Raw genomic sequence first — 19,465 nt, forward strand, 5'->3', positions numbered from 1 at the left:
GTGCTCTGTTAGGGATCTACATGTCACATATTACAATACCAGTAAGCTAGCTTGGTGGCTTATTGCACATGCCATGTAAGCTTACACCCACAGGTCACAGGCTCTGATTCAACGAGCTTGGTTAGGAGGCAGAGTGTCTGTTTTTCAGATCTGTTTGTCATGTGTTAGTCACAGACTTCAAAGCAGGTGAGCTAGTTTGATGGGTTGATGACCCTAATGGCCGAAGAAGGTGGGCGAGAGAGAGCAAGAATGTGTGAGAGAGATTGTGCATGTGCTAGTGTGAGGGAATGACCAACCCAATGGATATTTTTACTGCATGTTTCGTATTTGATATACTCTGGCCCTTACTACTTCGAGCTTCGAGTCTTTCTGAATGCATGGGTTAGTGACTAAACTGTGTGAAAGTCTATTAGTCAGTCTGTTGTTGTGTAAGCTGCTGCATGGGTTGGTGAGTAGCTGCAAGAGTGTCTATATGGGCTATTGATTGCTTGCCTGAGTATTTGTATGGCTGCCTGAGTGTGTATGTGGGTGGGTGGGAGGTGTGTGACTTTGTGCATAGATGTGTGAGTGGTTGATTTACTGGGTGTATGGGTTCAAGAGTGCATGTGAAAACAGCTGTATGGGTAGGTGAGTGTGTGTATGGGTATGTTGGTGAGTGAATGGATGTCTCAGTGGTACATGTGCAAGTAAGTACATATGTAAAAGGCAGTATATGTGAGTGATGGTGCATATAAATAACTATATGTGAGAGTCAGTAATTGTGAGAGTGGCTGCATGGATGAGTGTGTAGTTGTATCAGTGATTCTATAAGAGAGTAATTATGTGTTAGTATCTGTATGAATAAGTGAGGTGGTGTCTGCATAACTGTATAGGTGAGTAAATGGAAGTATGATTGATTCTTTGCATGACTGACTAGGTGTGTGAGTAACTCTGTATATGTGGCAATGTGTGAGTGTCTGTATAGGTGTATGAGTGCATATGATAGTGTTGTATTGATGAGTGACTGCATGTATGAGTGACTGTATGGGTGAATGAGTGGATGCGTGTATAGACCTATGAATCAGTCAGCGTATTTAGTAACTGGTATTGATGTGTCTATTTTTTCAAAAATGGTACTCTGTATTTTAGAGTGGGTGTATCAAAGGTTATATTCAGGTGTGAGGAGGTGCATCAGATTATCACGTGGATGATGTCATCAGTGATATCATTTGAGATGTCATCAGTGATGTCACTGACCATGTCATGAATGATGTAATATCTGACGTCATCAGCAGTGTATTGAGGAAGCGCGAGTTATAGTTAGCTGAACTAACTAAAACACCGGAATTTCTATGGTTTTGTACGAGTGAAGTTTCCAACTAACTATAACGTTCCTGAAACCTATGGTTTTTTTCAGTGAATTTCTATGGTTTTTAAAATGCTAATTTCTAACTATAACGTGCCTGAAACCTATGTTTTTTTTCAGTGAATTTCTATGGTTTTTTTAAATGGACATTTGTAAGTCTAATGTACCTCAAGCCTATGTTTTTATTTTATTATATATATATATATATATTTATATATATTAAAAAATTTTTGAATAATGTTTAGTTAGGAAAACAATATTCATTCTTTTTTTTTTTTGTAATATTATATAAAAGTCGCGCATCCTACACGGTGGCTGCGCGCATTCCGGTAGCCATTTTGAAAAGTCGAGCTGGAGTCGCGACTTTGGCGTAATTTGTAAAGTATGAAATATCTTTAAATTAATTATAAATAAAAGTTTTCCTTTAAGTGTTTGTCTAAATTTATTAATAAAAGTATTTTTAAAGTATTATTTGCAATATAATTTAGACGAAAGTAAAGTTAGGAAATGCGCGGTGTAGCCGCTTAATGTGCGCAACATCTCCCCAAGCATATTTCCGGGGTCGCGCCTTAATCGTACTGAGATCGAGCGGAAGTCGAGACTTCGGCGTACTTTTAAAGTTGAAAAAATGACTATAGAAAGTTTGAATATATTAGATTGAACAGTTTTGCTAATATACTAATTAAGTTTATAGAAATTTTTATTTATAGTGTATAATGATATATATGATTTTCGCGGGTGCGTGACGAGTGCTTGCACCCTACGCGACTTCATGTCAGCAAAAGAAAAAAGGAACCTGATTGGTTCAAATCAATTTCGTTGTGAAAGAGGGAAGATCCATCCTTCTGATATTTCCCTTACGTTTTGTCCTTGATAGAGAGAAGACCTGTTTCTTGCTTCTCTTTATATTGATATACTTTTTTTGTGTGTTTGTTTATTTTTAATACAACTTTGGCTTCTAGTTTTGCCGAAGTTGATCCACTTGCAGTAGAGGAGGAAGAACAGATGGTGCAGCAGAAGAAGAAAGGAAAGCCTCATTTGGTCCTTTTTTAGTGTACAAGAGAACCTGCGATGGATGCCGCTTCTGCCTCCCGTAACCTAGAACGGCACAGTACGATCAGACTGCGGTGGGACGCACACTCGTTGACCATGTCATGAGTGATGTAATATGTGACGTCATCAGCAGTGCATTGCGGGGGCGCAAGTTATAGTTAGCTGAATTAACTATAACAGGGGAATTTCCATGGTTTTATACAAGTGAAATGTCCAACTAACTATAACTTTCCCTAAAACCTATGTTTTTTTTTAGTGAATTTCTAAGGTTTTTAAATGCTAATTTCTAACTATAACGTGCCTGAAACCTATGGTTTTTTCAGTGAATTTTAAAGGTGTTTTAAATACTAATTTCTAACTATAACGTGCCTGAAACCTATGGTTTATTCAGTGAATTTCAAAGGTTTTTTAAATGCAAATTTTTAATTATAAAAGTAGTTATACCTATGTTTTTTGTACAGAATTTGAAGATTATTTTAAACTGTTACTGTGTAAATGTATTATTTATTAAACAATATTATATACTTTTCTGAAAATTGTTGACTTTTTTTTTTTTAACAAATTACAACTGAAATATACTGTAATTATTTTGTTTTATTTTTTAATTTTAATATATTTATATTATTTTCTTTTTTTTAACAAAAATAAATTTTGGAGTCGCGCACCCAAAGCGTACCTAACGCGATGGGTGCGCGTATTACAGCCACCATATTGGAAAAATCGTAAAGGATCCGCGTACGGTGTGCGACTGGTGCGTGTTTTCCAGTTACGTGATATACGTATAATAATACGTGTTGTGCACGATAGGTATGCAACGGATGAGCGCCTCCTGCTCCCGCTAATTCACGACACATGCGCATTACGGTACGCGACACTTGCACGGTGGCGGGTCCTGCGTGATGTCATATGTGGGGCGCTGGGTGTGCGGTTCCCACAAATTGTTTTTATATATTAAAATGATTTGTAAGTGTCTTTAATGTACATATTAGGGCAAGAGATTATCTAAGGTATTCATAAAAATAATATATTTGTACTTGTAATAAACTAGTAATATTTTTAAATATATTTTCGCGGAGTCGCGTCGGGTGCGTTCTTCCTAAGCGCAGGGTGTGCGACTCCCATGTGACCTTAAAATAAAGGATTTGATTGGTTTATAACATTTCCCACTGTAACTATTGAAGGACCCCACCCATTTTAATCATTCTTCTTGGACCATCTTCAGAGAAGCACCTCTTCTCCAACTAGAACCTTTTTGTTTTTTTTGGGTGTTTCTTTCAGAAGTCTGTCCCAAAATGGCATCTGGAGAGCAGCAGGTAGACCTACTTCCTGAAAATGTGTTGGAGAAAGACCCATCCAAGAAGAGACCAGAGTCTGTTATCTGGAAATTCTTCAGTTTTCCAGAAGGAGAGAAGAAAGTACATGCCAGAAACGTGCTGTGTGGGAGGATCCTGTCTCGAGGCAGTGACAAAAACTACTCCTGTTGTAGAGCAAGTATGTACAAACATTTGTGTACCATACACCCACGGAATCTTGCTTGGGAGGAAATGAGGCGAGCTGCAGAAAATCCACCAACAGCAGTTGCAAGCACCTCCGGAGCATCTCAGCCAACACCTCCAATGCACATTCGGACAGAGTTAGCATTTTTAGAACAGCACTGTGTGAAGTGCAAAAAAATTATCTTCTACGGCGAGCAGTCGGTGGATGCAGTTTGTGCTGCACAACGCAACCACCACTGTTAAATTTTGTTCTTTGTTTTTTTTGGAATGAAAACTAATTCCAAAAATAACCTGTTTACTTTGTTTATTTTTTGGGGTTTTTTAAAAAAAAAAACACACAAAAAATACAAAATTGTTCATAAAATACAAAACAAACTACAAAAAAAGAAGAAAAAAAAGTTCTTGTCAGAACTATATTATCTGATTAAAAACAAGAACTATAATTGCATGGTAATGTGTGAAAGTGTGGTTGAATATATGTGTAGAGCATTATTGACTGAAAGAATGCATTAGTAGTCTATGGTGAATGTATAGGGGCAGATGTTTGAGGAAGTGCTGTAGTGTGGCATTGCAAGCCTTTTTGCTGTACGTTGCTGCAGCACTTCTGAAGCACAGAGATGCAACGTATTTACATGAATATGTCGCAACTCTATGCTTCACTCTGCACTGGTGCACAAACTGTAGCCATGTGCTGGCATAGGCACCCTTGCACCATGGTGCAAGGATGCCTGCATCATGGGGCGATTTTTTTTGTACAGGAACGTGTCCCATCCTGCACAAAAACAATCACAAAAGACATTTCCCTCGTTCAATGTGTGATGTAGAATGCAGCACACATTGAAAGAGGAAAAAATGAAGGAAATGAAAACATTTCTCCTCGTTGTGTCTTGCTACACCACCTCTAGAGTGCTGCAGTATTCAAAAACATGACTAGAATTATGATTTCTTTGAAATCTCGATATCTATCTTGTTCCATGGGTGTTGTGTGGGAACATACACAGCAACAGCCATGGAACGCCCCTTCAACAGAAAGTGTTGGGTATGACAGGGCTGTATTTACAAGGAGAGGAAAAGCCATGCAGGGTGGCTTTTCCTCTCCTTGTAAACCTGGATCTGCCCCCAGCACCACCACTACGTCACAATGAGTGATGTACTAGTGGCGCAGGGGGCTTGTAAATCTGCTCCATAAGAGCTTACGGATTGGCTGAGCAATACGATAAGTACATAGTGCTGGATGGATGATTGAGAAAGTGCATAGCAGTAACAGGATGATTGCTAGACTGCATGGGTATTACCTTCGTTTTTACAGGAGTGTTCCAATAGTATATGTGGTTAGAGGTGTGCATGCATAGTGCAGTGAATGCTGAAGGGGATGTATGACGTTACAACGCATGCTATTACAACGCATACCTTTACATCGCATTTTTTACAACGCTAGTACTATTACAACGCATTACTTTACAACGAATTCTGTTACAACGCCAAACCTATTACAATACTGAAAAGTGCTGTTACAACGAAGTATATTACAACGCATACCTTTACAACGCGATTTTTTTTTTTTTAAATAAAAAGTACAATAAAATCTGGCACGGGATGCAGGGAAATTAGGGGTTTTAGGGTGGGGAAGTGTATTAAAATGTGGAGAAAAACTGAACGTAAATCTACTAAACGCATTACCCAATTAATACTCTAGTATTAAAATTAATACTCGAGTATTAAAATTAATACTCAAAATCCCCCATAAAATTCCGTTTTCACACATTTCAAAGTTTTACAAACATAACGAAAATTAAAATAACAGTACAAACACATTTTTAACATGATTAGATCGGAAAATAAGTAAACAAAGTAAAACATAAGACACATACACATAGGCGCCATTTTAACCATCTCACTTGTCAAACTTGTCCTACCACTGTTTCTATGTAAACAATACCAAAAGACATGTTCCAAAATGGATGCCAAAACGGGGCAAATGAATGAAAACAATATTTCTTTAAAAGCATTTTTAAATTATCATTTTCCACAGTAAAACAAAGCATTTAAAAAAACACAACGAACGCAGTTTTTAAAAAAATTAATAGTGACACAGAGTAAAACTTATAAATACCAGGAAGACACCATTTTGCACTCAGTTGATTATCAACTAGCAGAGAGAGCAGACGTAATAAGCTGACCCTCTGTCACCTGCACTGCGACCTCCTCAGAGAGAGCACGGAATTCACAACAGAGCAACTACTAGTAAGTTAATAATATATATGTAAACGATAGTTTTTAGAAAAATATATTTTCATAAACCACAAAAAATATTTTTTCACTTAATAATAAAAACTTAAGAAATGAACTGTTTCCAATATATTATCAATAAAATAAAACACAAAATTAAAACAAGTAATTTATTTCCCTCAACCAGAAAATCGGAAGATTTTAACATTCCACAGCAGCTGAACCTATTTGGACATCCCCACCACGTAAAAGACTGACAAACTCAATTGTTTAGGTAAATGTTATTTTTGTGTCATGGTTTAACTTGTAAAATTTATTTGTAAAAATTTCATAAAGTCATGTATGCCAATGGTGTTTTTTTTTAATACTCAATCACACCGCATAAAAATCAAAATTTTCTTTTTATAACCAACGTTGACAAAGGAACAATTTTTTTTTTTTTTTTCACTCCAACAGTGAACATCTTTTCCCAAAAACCTTTTAACCTCCAGCAAACATCAGGATAAAGGCACGATAACAAAAAACCTACTAGAAAAGGTATGTTTTCTTTTCCATTTTATTATAACGATACATTAATAATCCTTTCCTTTGCAATTATTCCTCCTGTACCGTTCTTTATTTTGAAAACTAATGGATAGTTTTGAGAAACAATATTCTATTTCTTCTGTAGGAAAGAGCACCATCAGTGATATTTTTGTGTAGGGTAGGGGTACATATCTCTATTTCTACTACAGTAATGTGTTTTAATTAGGACAGTATCATGTAGTACTAGTTAAATTGTATGTCTGTTTAATTTTAAAGATACTCAAGTACTACATTTCTACCCACCGTTAAGTATCTTTTTATCGCCTTTTTTCCAGAACAGAAAAGATTTTTTTTCTCAAAACTAAAATTTTGAGCCAACAAAGAAAAACATCCTCTACCACCACATCCACAAAAGCGAATTATCAAAAACAAGGTATTTTTTTTACAGCACGGATTCTTTACCTTCAAAATATTTGACTAACTATCACATAGCTAAATTTCAAAGAAATAATCAATGTAATTATGATTACATTTTCAAATTTTAGATTTATATTTCATGTCTAAAGAATGGTTTTTCCTTACGGAAATAGTTATGTGCAGCAACTTATATCACATGTGCAATTTTTGTGGAATAATTTTCCTAAACACATTTCTCAACATCGGTCTGTTTTCCAATTTTTTTCTTTTTTCACTTTTCCAGACATTTATTTATCCATTCCCCAACAAATCACCTCAAAAGTGTCTACACAAACCGACTCACCAATACCACTGAACCACAGTCTGCCAGAAAACCAATTCGGAAAAAAAGGTAATTTAGACCAACATTGTAAGTTGCAACAATTTTTAAAATGTACCATGCTGTAGAGGTAACAATTTTGTTTTCCAAAATCTGGAAGGTGCATCAGTAGGGAAAGTGTTGGATAGTGTAGGGGTATTAATTTACTATTCTAACTCCATGAAGGTGCAGCAGTAGGGAAAGTGTTGGATAGTGTAGGGGTATCAATTTACTATTCTATCTCCAGGAAGGTGCAGCAGTAGGGAAAGTGTGGGATAGTGTAGGGGTATTAATTTACTATTCGAACTCCATGAAGGTGCAGCAGTAGGGAAATTGTTGGATAGTGTAGGGGTATTAATTTACTATTCTAACTCCAGGAAGGTGCATCAGTAGGGAAAGTGTTGGATAGTGTAGGGTTATTAATTTACTATTCTAACTCCAGGAAGGTGCATCAGTAGGGAAAGTGTTGGATAGTGTAGGGGTATCAATTTACTATTCTAACTACAGGAAGGTGCATCAGTAGGGAAAGTGTTGGATAGTGTAGGGGTAACAATTTACTATTCTAACTCCAAGAAGGTCCATCAGAAGGGAAAGTGTGGGATAGTGTAGTGGTAACAATTTACTATTCTAACTCCAGGAAGGTGCATCAGTAGGGTAAGTGTGGGATAGTGTAGGGGTATCAATTTACTATTCTAACTCCAGGAAGGTGCTGCAGTAGGGAAAGTATTGGATAGTGTAGGGGTAACAATTTACTATTCTAACTCCAGGAAGGTGCATCAGTAGGGAAAGTGTGGGATAGTGTAGGGGTATCAATTTACTATTCTAACTCCAGGAAGGTGCTGCAGTAGGGAAAGTGTTGGATAGTGTAGGGGTAACAATTTACTATTCTAACTCCAGGAAGGTGCATCAGTAGGGTAAGTGTGGGATAGTGTAGGGGTATCAATTTACTATTCTAACTCCAGGAAGGTGCTGCATTGGTGAAAGTGTTGGATAGTGTAGGGGTAACAATTTACTATTCTAACTCCAGGAAGGTGCATCAGTAGGGAAAGTGTGGGATAGTGTAGGGGTAACAATTTACTATTCTAACTCCAGGAAGGTGCATCAGAAGGGAAAGTGTGGGATAGTGTAGGGGTAACAATTTACTATTCTAACTCCAGGAAGGTGCTGCAGTAGGGAAAGTGTTGGATAGTGTAGGGGTAACAATTTACTATTCTAACTCCAGGAAGGTGCATCAGTAGGGAAAGTGTGGGATAGTGTAGGGGTATCAATTTACTATTCTAACTCCAGGAAGGTGCATCAGTAGGGAAAGTGTGGGATAGTGTAGGGGTATCAATTTACTATTCTAACTCCAGGAAGGTGCTGCAGTAGGGAAAGTGTTGGATAGTGTAGGGGTAACAATTTACTATTCTAACTCCAGGAAGGTGCATCAGAAGGGAAAGTGTGGGATAGTGTAGGGGTAACAATTTACTATTCTAACTCCAGGAAGGTGCAGCAGTAGGGAAAGTGTGGGATAGTGTAGGGGTATCAATTTACTATTCTAACTCCAGGAAGGTGCTGCAGTAGGGAAAGTGTTGGATAGTGTAGGGGTATCAATTTACTATTCTAACTCCAGGAAGGTGCAGCAGTAGGGTAAGTGTTGGATAGTGTAGGGGTAACAATTTGCTATTCTTACTCCATAAAGATGCATCAGTAGGCAAAAGAAAGGATTGAGTACATGTTATGTTTTGTATACAAATTTTAAAAAATATCAAGCTAAATGTTTTATCTTTTCTCCTTTTTTCAGATAATGTCTAGCCTTGGAGCAGCCAACTTCATTAAATCAAGGAAGGGCAAAAATCTTTTAAACCATGGTGGATACATATATAGTAAGGAAAGAATAAGTTTAACTAGAAATCATTGGAGGTGCGTGCAATACTACACTACCCATTGCAGTGGCAGAGCGGTTACTGTTGATAATTTGGTTGTGAAAACCACAGAACATAACCACTCTGCCTCTGCAATGGATGTAGAAATCAGAGAGACAATTAATGAGATGAAAGCTATTGCAAGCACCTCCAATGATTCTACAGGATCCATTTTAAGGGAGGTTGCACAGCATGTCCCCAGTCATGTTGCTAGCAACATGCCTATAATACCCAATTTGAGAAGAATTATTCAGAGACAAAAGCAGGCAAGTAATATTCAATTGTCTACACCACATACATTCTCTGACATTAGAATTCCTCATGATCTTTCTATTTCTTTTTCTGATGAACCTTTCCTTCTGCATGACAACGAAAACCCTCAGAAACGTATTTTAATTTTTAGTACCCCCCGTAACCTTGCTAAGTTAGAAAGTAGTGAAATTTGGATGATGGATGGGACGTTTAAAAGTACACCCCATCCTTTCACTCAAATTTACACTATACATGCTAAGATTAACAATAGTGTAATTCCCTTAGTGTATAGTTTGCTACCTGATAAGACTTCTGCAACATACACTGAACTTTTATCAGTGATTAAAAGCAAAACATCTGCAAGTCCTCGAAAAATAATAATCGATTTCGAATTGAGCATGATCAATGTGATCACCAAAACGTACACGGATACCCAAATTCAGGGATGTTTCTTCCATTTTTCGCAGGCATTTTGGCGTAAACTACAAAAAACATCCCTAGTTGCAGAATATTCTCGGGATAGCAAATTACAGTTTGAACTTAAAAAATTAACTGCACTTTGTTTTGTTCCTCCCGAAAGTGTGGACCAGTACTACACTGCAATTATAGAATCTGTTTATTATACGAGTAACGAGGAAAAATTGGCACCCATTCTAAATTATTTTGAGGACACATGGATTGGACACCTAAGCAGATCGGGTCGCAGGAGGAAGCCACGATTCCATGTGGAGTGGTGGAACTGCTACACGAGTTGTTTAGAGGGAGAGGCCAAAACAAACAATGCCATTGAGGGGTGGCATAACTCCTTCAATCATACAATTGGAAAACCACATCCTAACTTCTACTCATTTTTGGAAACTTTGAAGAAGGAGCAAAGTTTCCAAGAAATGAGAATAGCACAAACACTCGCAGGTAGTCTAAACCCACGAGTAACAGTCAAAACAAGGGAAATGTCTGAGAGACTATTGGCAATTCTACAACAGTTTTCGTTGTGTGTGGCTATAGACTACCTCGAAAATCTTTCTAACATTCTTTCTTTTTAAAACAATGAATTTGCTTACTTTCCTGCTTTGCTATTAATTATAGTAATTACAATGATTCAATTGGCATACAACTATTTTTTTTTAAAAAATTTTTTCAAATTAACAAGTCGGGTTTTTTCCATTTTTTCAAACAAATCTTCATTTCATCAAAAATAAACCCATGCTGAAAAATTTACTGTTCCATAGTATTATAACCATTTATCATTATCGGTACGCCATTTTTCAAATTTTCGAAAAAATCCTACTTTAATTCCGTCAAAACCAATCACCAAAACTCAATCCGAACTATAAAGTTGAAATGAAACCATATTCCTTAATACACATTGCATCCGAATTTTCATTTGTATTTCAATTATAAATTTAAAAAATATTAAAGTACGCACAATTTTTGTACATAGAAATGAAGATCGACAGTACATCTTTATCTTCGGAAACAAAGAAATCAACTGTCTGATCCGTAACTTTTTATTTAGAAAGAGTTACATAATTTTTTAAAGTAACTAACTTACTTTCAGCGACCCGACATAGGCATGTATTAATAACATTAATGTGGACATGTTTAACATCTTTTAAAACATCTATTAGTTTTCCAGCAACCTCCCCTTATTCTTTACTTACTATATATGTATCCCTTAAAAAGGTTTAATCTATAATATCAACAGAAAATATTTCCTACCTGGACGCAGATCAGCTTCCTGCTGCTTCCTCCTCCGATGCTCTGCAAAATGGCGTATTACGTCGACGCACACGTCCTTACGTCATCGCGTGCTTCTCTATTTATGGCGGACTACTTTTTTACATTCAACTGTAAATAAATGTTAATATATGTAAATGAAATATTTATATTTTGTTTTAAATATAAAAATTACTTTGAAAAATTAATGAAAAATATGTTTATTTTTTTCATGTTTTATAAATCAAATAAAATTGTGAAATAAATAATTGTTTCCTAACATTATTTTTAATTAAATGTTTAAATCTCCAATATTGTAATTTAATAAATGTAAAATTACTTAATATGTTCCTTACCTTGGCTCTATTGTCTTTTCCTTTCTAAACTTCCTCTTACTTCACTTTCTTTACCTTCTTTTCTTGTTCCGCGGGCTGTATATGCAGAGGCTGCCAAAATAAATAAAGGACAAACACGCTCATAGACTTCAATGGAAAACCGTGGGAAATAAATTCAAACAGTAAGTTATAATTGTTATTTCTGATTTCTAAATTTTAAAAATGTTATATTGGTATAATTATTACTGTAAATATTTTTTAATGTTGATATTAATCTTTTAAATATTTTATTTATTTATTTATATAATAAATTAATCAATAATACACTTCCATTTATTTATAAAAGGACACTTTTTTTTAAACATATAAATACTCTTGTCTTTTCATATGTGATAAAAATACTCTAGTATTTTAAAATAGGTACTCAATCATTTTTCTATATATTTAAATATTATGTACTCTTTAATGTTTATTTAAACTTATTTTTAAGTAGATAAATACTCAACATTTAAAATAAGTTTTTATTAAGTATCTATTTTTTTTATTTAAAAACACTAAACTAAATGTTCAAGTATTAAATTTTAAAAAACTCAAGTATTAAACATTTCTACATAATAAAATACACATGCATTAATATTTTGATTATCTACTCACTTATTTGAAACTACTATAGAAACTAAAAATACTAAAGTATTATTTTATCAACAAACAAACCAAACTTTTCTACTAGTCACAATACTCAAGTATTATTATTTTTATAAACTACTCACTTATTTCTAATAAATATTGCATTTTTTTAAATTATTTTAATACTCAAGTATTTAATTTACTGCTAACCAACCAAACATTTCTACCAGAAAAAATACACAAGTATTAATATTTTTATTAACTACTGCCCTTTTTTAAATTAGAATTGCTATATTTAAAAAAAAAAATACTCAAGTATTAATTTTAATGCTACCCAAGTAATAATATTTAGAAAAACAAACAAGATAAATATTTTGCAAAAAAAATGCGTTGTAATAGTATATGCGTTGTAAAAGTACTTACAATATAACATCTTGCGTTGTAAACACATGCATTGTAAATACATGCGTTGTAAAAGCATTTCCACTAAATGCGTTGTAAAGGTATATGCGTTGTAAAGGTACTTACCATATAATGGAACGCGTTGTAAAAGCATGCGTTGTAAAAGTTTTAGCGTTGTAAAAAAAGCGTTGTAATAGCACAGCGTTGTAAAAGTTGCGTTGTAAAGGTAGTTCCCCTGCTGAAGGTGTACTTGTGTTGGTGGCTAGGCCACTCTATATGTATATTTTTAGTCAGGAAAATTACAAGAGTGGAAAGAGAGTGACAGTGTGATTGGAGCACTGCATGAGTACTACCTAGATTATTACAAGAGTGAATCAGTAGTCTACAGGGGGTTAGGGACCTGCATAGATTGTGCTACAGGCAAATGTGCACAGTGTCTCTTCATGCCGGAGTCATTGTCCAAGTGCATACACAGTGACTGGGTGGATAGAGTGCTGGTAGTTGACACCAGGGTGAGTTTATAAGTGCTTGTGTTTCGGCACGGAGATTAGATGAGGGCATGGTTCTATGACGATGATTGCAACAGTGAAGAGAGAGTGAGAGTGTGATTGGAGCAGTGCATGAGTAGTACTTAGATTATTACACGAGTGAATCAGTAGTCTACAAGGGTTTAGGGGCCTGCATAGATTGTGCAGATTTGACTGTAGCATGGTGTCTCTTCATGCCTGAATCATTGTACAAGTGCAGAGACAGTGATTGAGTAGGTAGAGTGCCCTCGTTAACGACAGGGTGAGTTTATAACTGCATGTGTTTTGGTACAGTGATTAGATAAGGACATAGTTCTACTGAATGATTAGAGTATTGGAAGGAGATCATCTGAGAAAATGAATAACTGCTTGGGTACTGACAGAGGTAATGAATTAGTACATGCTAGTAGTAAATAACTTAAACTGCATTACCAGTAACATAGTGATTGGTGGACTGTATGGTTAGTACCTGAGGTATTTTAGACATTATTAAGCAGTGAGTAGGTGTTTAAAGGTGTGTATAAATAGTGCCTGGGTGAATGTAGTAGTGGATGGATAGTGTTTGGATTACTTAACCTTACCTTTACAGTAGTAGATATCAAAATATTGTAAACATTTTTTGCATTCGTTTGTTATATTTTAAAGTTTAAAAACTTTAGAATTTGGATCTGTAAAAGAGAAGAAAAAATACAGTTATAATATACAATATTATCATTTTATAAATACAACTTGATTTAAGCATAATATAAATAATTGTATTTGCCTTTTTTTCTGTTCTCAGAATATATTGAATTTCACTATAAATAGTGATTTCAATGGTACTCCTCACATAAGTGGGCAAAAAAAACCAATCAAGATTGTTTAAAAAAAGCCAAATCTGTGTCACAAATATTTTCAACATAGTGAACTATGTGTGCACATTGTATAAAAATAACATCCTCAATAACATAGCATATAATACAAATCACGCATATATAAAATGCTTCTTTATGAGAGAATTTTGTTCGTACAAGATAAAAAAAACAATTCAATCAATAGTTCTTCATAATTTACATATACTCTAAATGCTATTCTTTAAAATATGTGCTATCAGAATACCCCAGAAAAAGGGCTTAATTCACATAAATATATTTCCTCTAGGCCAAATGATATTCCTGAAATCCTTTACACTGAAATTGTCCAAAGTAATTGTATTAATAGAGTTAAACATAGACCCAATAGGTCAAATTATGTTTTTAGAACTTTGGCTTTAAGAACATTAGGTATGAATTTGGAACTTTGTTTGGCAAACAATATCTAAAAACTAAATGAGCATCATTACAATATGTCCATCCTTTATTGCATTTTAAATAGATAGTGTAATGTCCAGATGATGTAGAAGGTCCATTGTGGAAAATAATTGCTACTGCTACAAAAGTTCTTCCTGAAATTGATAGTTGACTTGCTACAAACTTTTTGATTAAAGTTTCCAATTTACATCCATCAGCTGAACGTTGTATCATTAAAATTATATATTGTCCAAATTTTTGTATAAATAGTGTTGATAACCTTTCTGATTTGCATTGGCTACACTCCATGTTTTGATTTGCTGCTTTAACTAATTTGTTGAAAGACACTGTTTTACAGTCTGGTATTGTTAAATATCTAAATCTCTCAGTGTCTATGTTAGTGGTAGAAGTAAACGTACAATTTTCACATTCATGTTCCCATTTATAACAAAGTCCAAATAGATTTTCAATTTGTATTCCTTCTTCTAATTCTCCGAGCATATACATTAGAAATTCCTGAGCATCTTGTTGCACATTCTGTGTAAAGTGTGTAGAACCAGAACATATATCCAAAAGCTTCCTAATATCACAAAAAGTTTGGATTTTACTTTTCAGTATTCAATTTTTCAAAAATAGAATACAACAAGGAACATACAAATCTTTAACTAGCAAAAAATTGAGCAGAACAACGAGCAATTTGATTTACTTGTACAATCTGATCAAATTTGATTTTCAAATATTCAATTCCATCTTTTTTTTGATAATTAACATGATCAACAACTTTTCCCATTTCTCCATTTACTAAAACATTTTCTACATCCAAATTACGCCGTAAAATAACCCGACAGTTTACACATACATATAAATCCTTTTCTAAACCAGCAGTTTTAGATATAGATTTTTCCAAAGAATCCAATTTTGTTTTCAGTTTTTCTGTCAAAATAGTAATTCCTTCATGCTCTATGTTATCAATGGCTTCCATTTTTATTATTTGTTCATTTTCCAGCTGTAAAAGTTCTTCCTAAAATGTACAACACTGTCGCAGTGTTGGCATGAGGCAGATTATAGATTTATTTTCTGCAATTTTTTTTGTATATTTTTGCAGGATCTATATTTTCATTTGGAAACAAGTTGGTAAGTATCTGACTTTGCAAAGCTTCTTTGCCATGTTCTGTCAATACTCCAATTCATATAATTTGAAGAATGGTTCCATAAACTTCATCATTTGCTTGTCGCATATTTTTAATGAGTTCTTTGTACTCCAAATATGACCAAATGTTAACGTTTCCAACACTTCCCAAAGACTTTCTGGTATCTTCGTGCACAAGTGTTTTAAATACTGGTTGCCCTTTTACAGGATTAAGTTGCAGTAGATCACCAAATACTATCACATGTTTTTCTCCAAATAAGACATCGTATTCTGTTTTTAAAATTTGCTGCATTCTTAAATGCACAAAGGCAAGCATTAAGTTTGAGACCATGCTCACCTCATCAATAATCAGAAGTTTCATTTTCTTTAGCACTGTTGAAACTTCATAACACGCTTCTCCAGATAGCTTGTGATATTCCAATTGATTTTCATGTTCCACAGATAGCATTAGTAAATGATGTAATTCCTTTAATGTTGTGTGCTGCCAATCCAGTTGGAGCAGTTACAACACAAGACAAATGCGAGTCAGTTATTTTCGGTAGATAAGTGATCAAAACTTTAATCAAGAAACTTTTTCCTGTACCAGCTTGACCACTGATATACATTCAGATAGGTTGCAATGATGTGCATGTGCATTCTTTCTTTTCATGAAGAAAACCATGGTCGATCTGTTGTCTAACTTGCTGATATATTTCTTTCTGTTCAATATTTAGTTGTTCATCCAAGTTTCCGAAGTCCATAATATCTTCTTGAACTTGATGCATTGCTGTTTCCACTTCATTCATGGCGATTACTGCTTCATTTTCAAGAATTGGTTCTCCTAGTGGAACTTGATTCAGAGGTCCAGAACTTTGACTGTCTTGAGAACTGTCTCTAGCAATCTCAGCTGCAATAGTAGCATTTCTTTTTTTTTGTATCCTCATTTGCCTTATCGCCGCCCAAAAACTCAATGAAACCACCCTGGGCTTTCCGACCTCATTTACTGGATGCAGGAGGGGGGGGGGGGTAGACCAACACGATTTGGAATAGAGGCTCCCTCTAGGAAGCACCCTCGATGGAAAAGAAAAACTGGGGAGCCTTATTCCACCGCGAGTCAAACCCTTACCCCACTTCTTCCCGGTAAACCAGGAAGTCTTTCACCAGCCGAGGCAGGCTAAGGCTTAATCATTGGAACTATGCCTCCTACTAGCCATAACACCCTGCCCTTCACCCAAAGCGTGCCAAAAAAGGAAACCAAAATGTATATCTTTTCTTTGTCTGATCCGAAATATCCAATTTTGCAATATATCTCATGGAACGTGACCAGTCAAGCTCTGTTGGAGGGGCCGGCGAAATCCATAGTTTGCATATCTCTCTTAGAGCCAGAAGTACAGCATAGAAAATAAGCTTTTCATTGTTATTTGTGCCCTTACCTTGCAGATCCAGTCTTCCAAATATAACCATCTCAGGGCTTACCTTAATCTGCAGCCCAAGGACAGTAGACAAACAACTACTCGCAGCCTCCCAAAAGACCTGAATATTCGGGCACAGAAAAAACATGTGCAGATCATCTTCATTTGGACTTTTACACTTTGGGCACACCACCACACCTCCTGAACCAAATTTAGAAAGTCTTCGCGGAGTCCAATATGCCCTGTGCACAGTGAAAAAATTATTCCTCCTTAAATAAGCTGGTTTTACTATTTTATAAAGCATAGACATTGTTACTTGCCAATGGTCTTCCGTCGCGATCTCCGGCAAGCTGTCTCCCCAGAGGGTCTCTGGTAACGTGAAAGGGCCAGCCTCCATTTCTAACAGCAGCCAATACCACAAAGTAATTTATTTCTTAAAAACACAATTAGAAAAGAGCTTCTCCTCCAGCTCATTGCAGGATCCTATTTGATCGCCCATTGCCGCCGACCAGCTTTGAATCTCTAAATATTGAAATCTAGAGAAACTGGGACCCCATGCCTCCTCACACTGACCCCAAGTGATTAAATTCCATCCGGGAATAGCTGCTCCCATCTCTGAAGACCCTTCTCCTTTAGTGGTCGAGCCAGCGAATCCCTGGACCAAGGTGGGGATCCTGGCACATCCCAGATTGAAGCCTGCTGGCTATAATATGGAATTTTTAAAGCCCTCCTGATTTTGTACCATGTCTCCGCTAAGTCTCTCAAAATCTTTAACCTAACCTTCTTGAAAAACTTTGGATCAGCAAATTTATACATGAAACCATTCTCTTTATAATCCTGCTTTTTCAGCATTGCTCCAAACATTTTGCCAATTGCCGTCTCAGTTGGGGTACCCAGCAGCATCCTACTATTTTTCAACAAAAAAGCCCACGAATAAAGTTGCAAATCCGGCACCGCCAGACCACCCTTCACCAAGCGTCTCCTAAGCTTCTTCCAAGAAAGGCGTGGTCCTTTAGATGCCCAAAGAAAAGTGCTAATCTCACTCTGAAGCCTTAAAAAAACACTCCTTCTTCAAGGACAAAGGGAGCGTTTCAATCAAAAATGTTAACTTTGGCAAAATCATCATTTTCACAAGATTTGCACGACCAAACAATAAATGCGACCAACCCCTTAGACTAGCACTTATCTTTTTTGTAAGGCTAACAAAATTAATCTTAGTAAGATCTGCTATGTTATGAGTTATCCTAACTCCAAGATACCTCATGTTTTTTTTACATAGGATTCCGTCAGTGTTCATGTTCCAGGCCATAACTTCTGTTTTGTCCTTATTGATGTCATAGCCTGAAACAGTCCCGAACTCTCTCGTTATATCTAGGAGGCACCTCATAGTTTGTCGTAGTTTAGAAGTGTAGATTATGTCATCTGCATACAATCCAATATTTTTGGAACAACTTCCAACCTCAAAAGGCTCAATATTCTCAGAAACCCTTATCTTACGTGCCAGAGGCTCAATATATAAATCAAACAAGAGTGGTGACAACGGGCACCCTTGCCTACTGCCGCGCCTGATCGATACTGGCTGCGTCAACATCCCGTTCACCAATACTCTTGCTGTGGAGGCCCGATATATAGCTGAGAGGGTTTTACAAAAATGTTATCCCAAATTAAGATATTTAACTAAAGTGTGCAAGTAAACCCAATTGACTCGATCAAAAGCCTTGGCGGCATCTAACGCGATGACCGCCAAGGGAAGATCATATGAAGAGGCCATATCTATGGCGCCAATAAGGGAAAAGGTCAGCTCTTTCAGCTGTCTGCAATAGTAGCTTCTTGATCAATTTCTTCATTCAACATTTTCAGATAATTTGCAAAAACGTGTTATTCAATGCTATCTTTACATGCACTGAAAGAATCTTCCTAGCAGTGAAAATCTCCAAGTAATTCCAATTCCGTACGCCAAGGCTTGAACAGTTGTAAAAGTGCTAAATAGTAAAATTCTCTTATCAGCAGTATCACAACTCAGTTTCCTGTGATTAATTTGATTTCCTTTTCCTTTCCTTTTAATATGTTTCACCAAACATCCTTCTGTACCAATCACTGCATATTTTCCTTCATTTATGTTTTCTGTAGTATTTTTCTTAAAACTGTAAAATTGCAGCACTTCATAGAGACATACGTTCTCAAGATGATGACTTCTATTTGGATTGTATGTATCCAACATGTTTGTTTTGACAATATCTGTACTCCCCGGTTCATTTACTGCTAAATATTCAATTTCTTATATAGGTTTAAGTACTCGATTTCGAGTTGCAGCAAGACCTAGACTCACCCAAATGATTCCTCTTGACTTTGAATATAAACTTGCAAATGACAACCGATCCGAGCATTCGCATGCTCCAATCTCTTGATGGGATAACATCTTCAAACTAAAACTGTACAATGTCTTACTAAGACTCTTCTCGTGGGAAAT

At 35.8% G+C, this 19,465-nt stretch overlaps 1 long non-coding RNA gene across 1 annotated transcript in view; it reads left to right on the plus strand.

The window, feature by feature from the left end:
* Positions 1–19,465, plus strand: part of LOC146776258 (uncharacterized) — an 858,823-nt gene that overhangs the window by 5,111 nt on the left and 834,247 nt on the right. The gene's annotated exons all lie outside the window — the stretch shown is intronic.

Source organism: Triturus cristatus, chromosome 12 (assembly GCF_964204655.1).
Source record: "Triturus cristatus chromosome 12, aTriCri1.1, whole genome shotgun sequence".
NCBI lineage: Eukaryota > Metazoa > Chordata > Amphibia > Caudata > Salamandridae > Triturus > Triturus cristatus.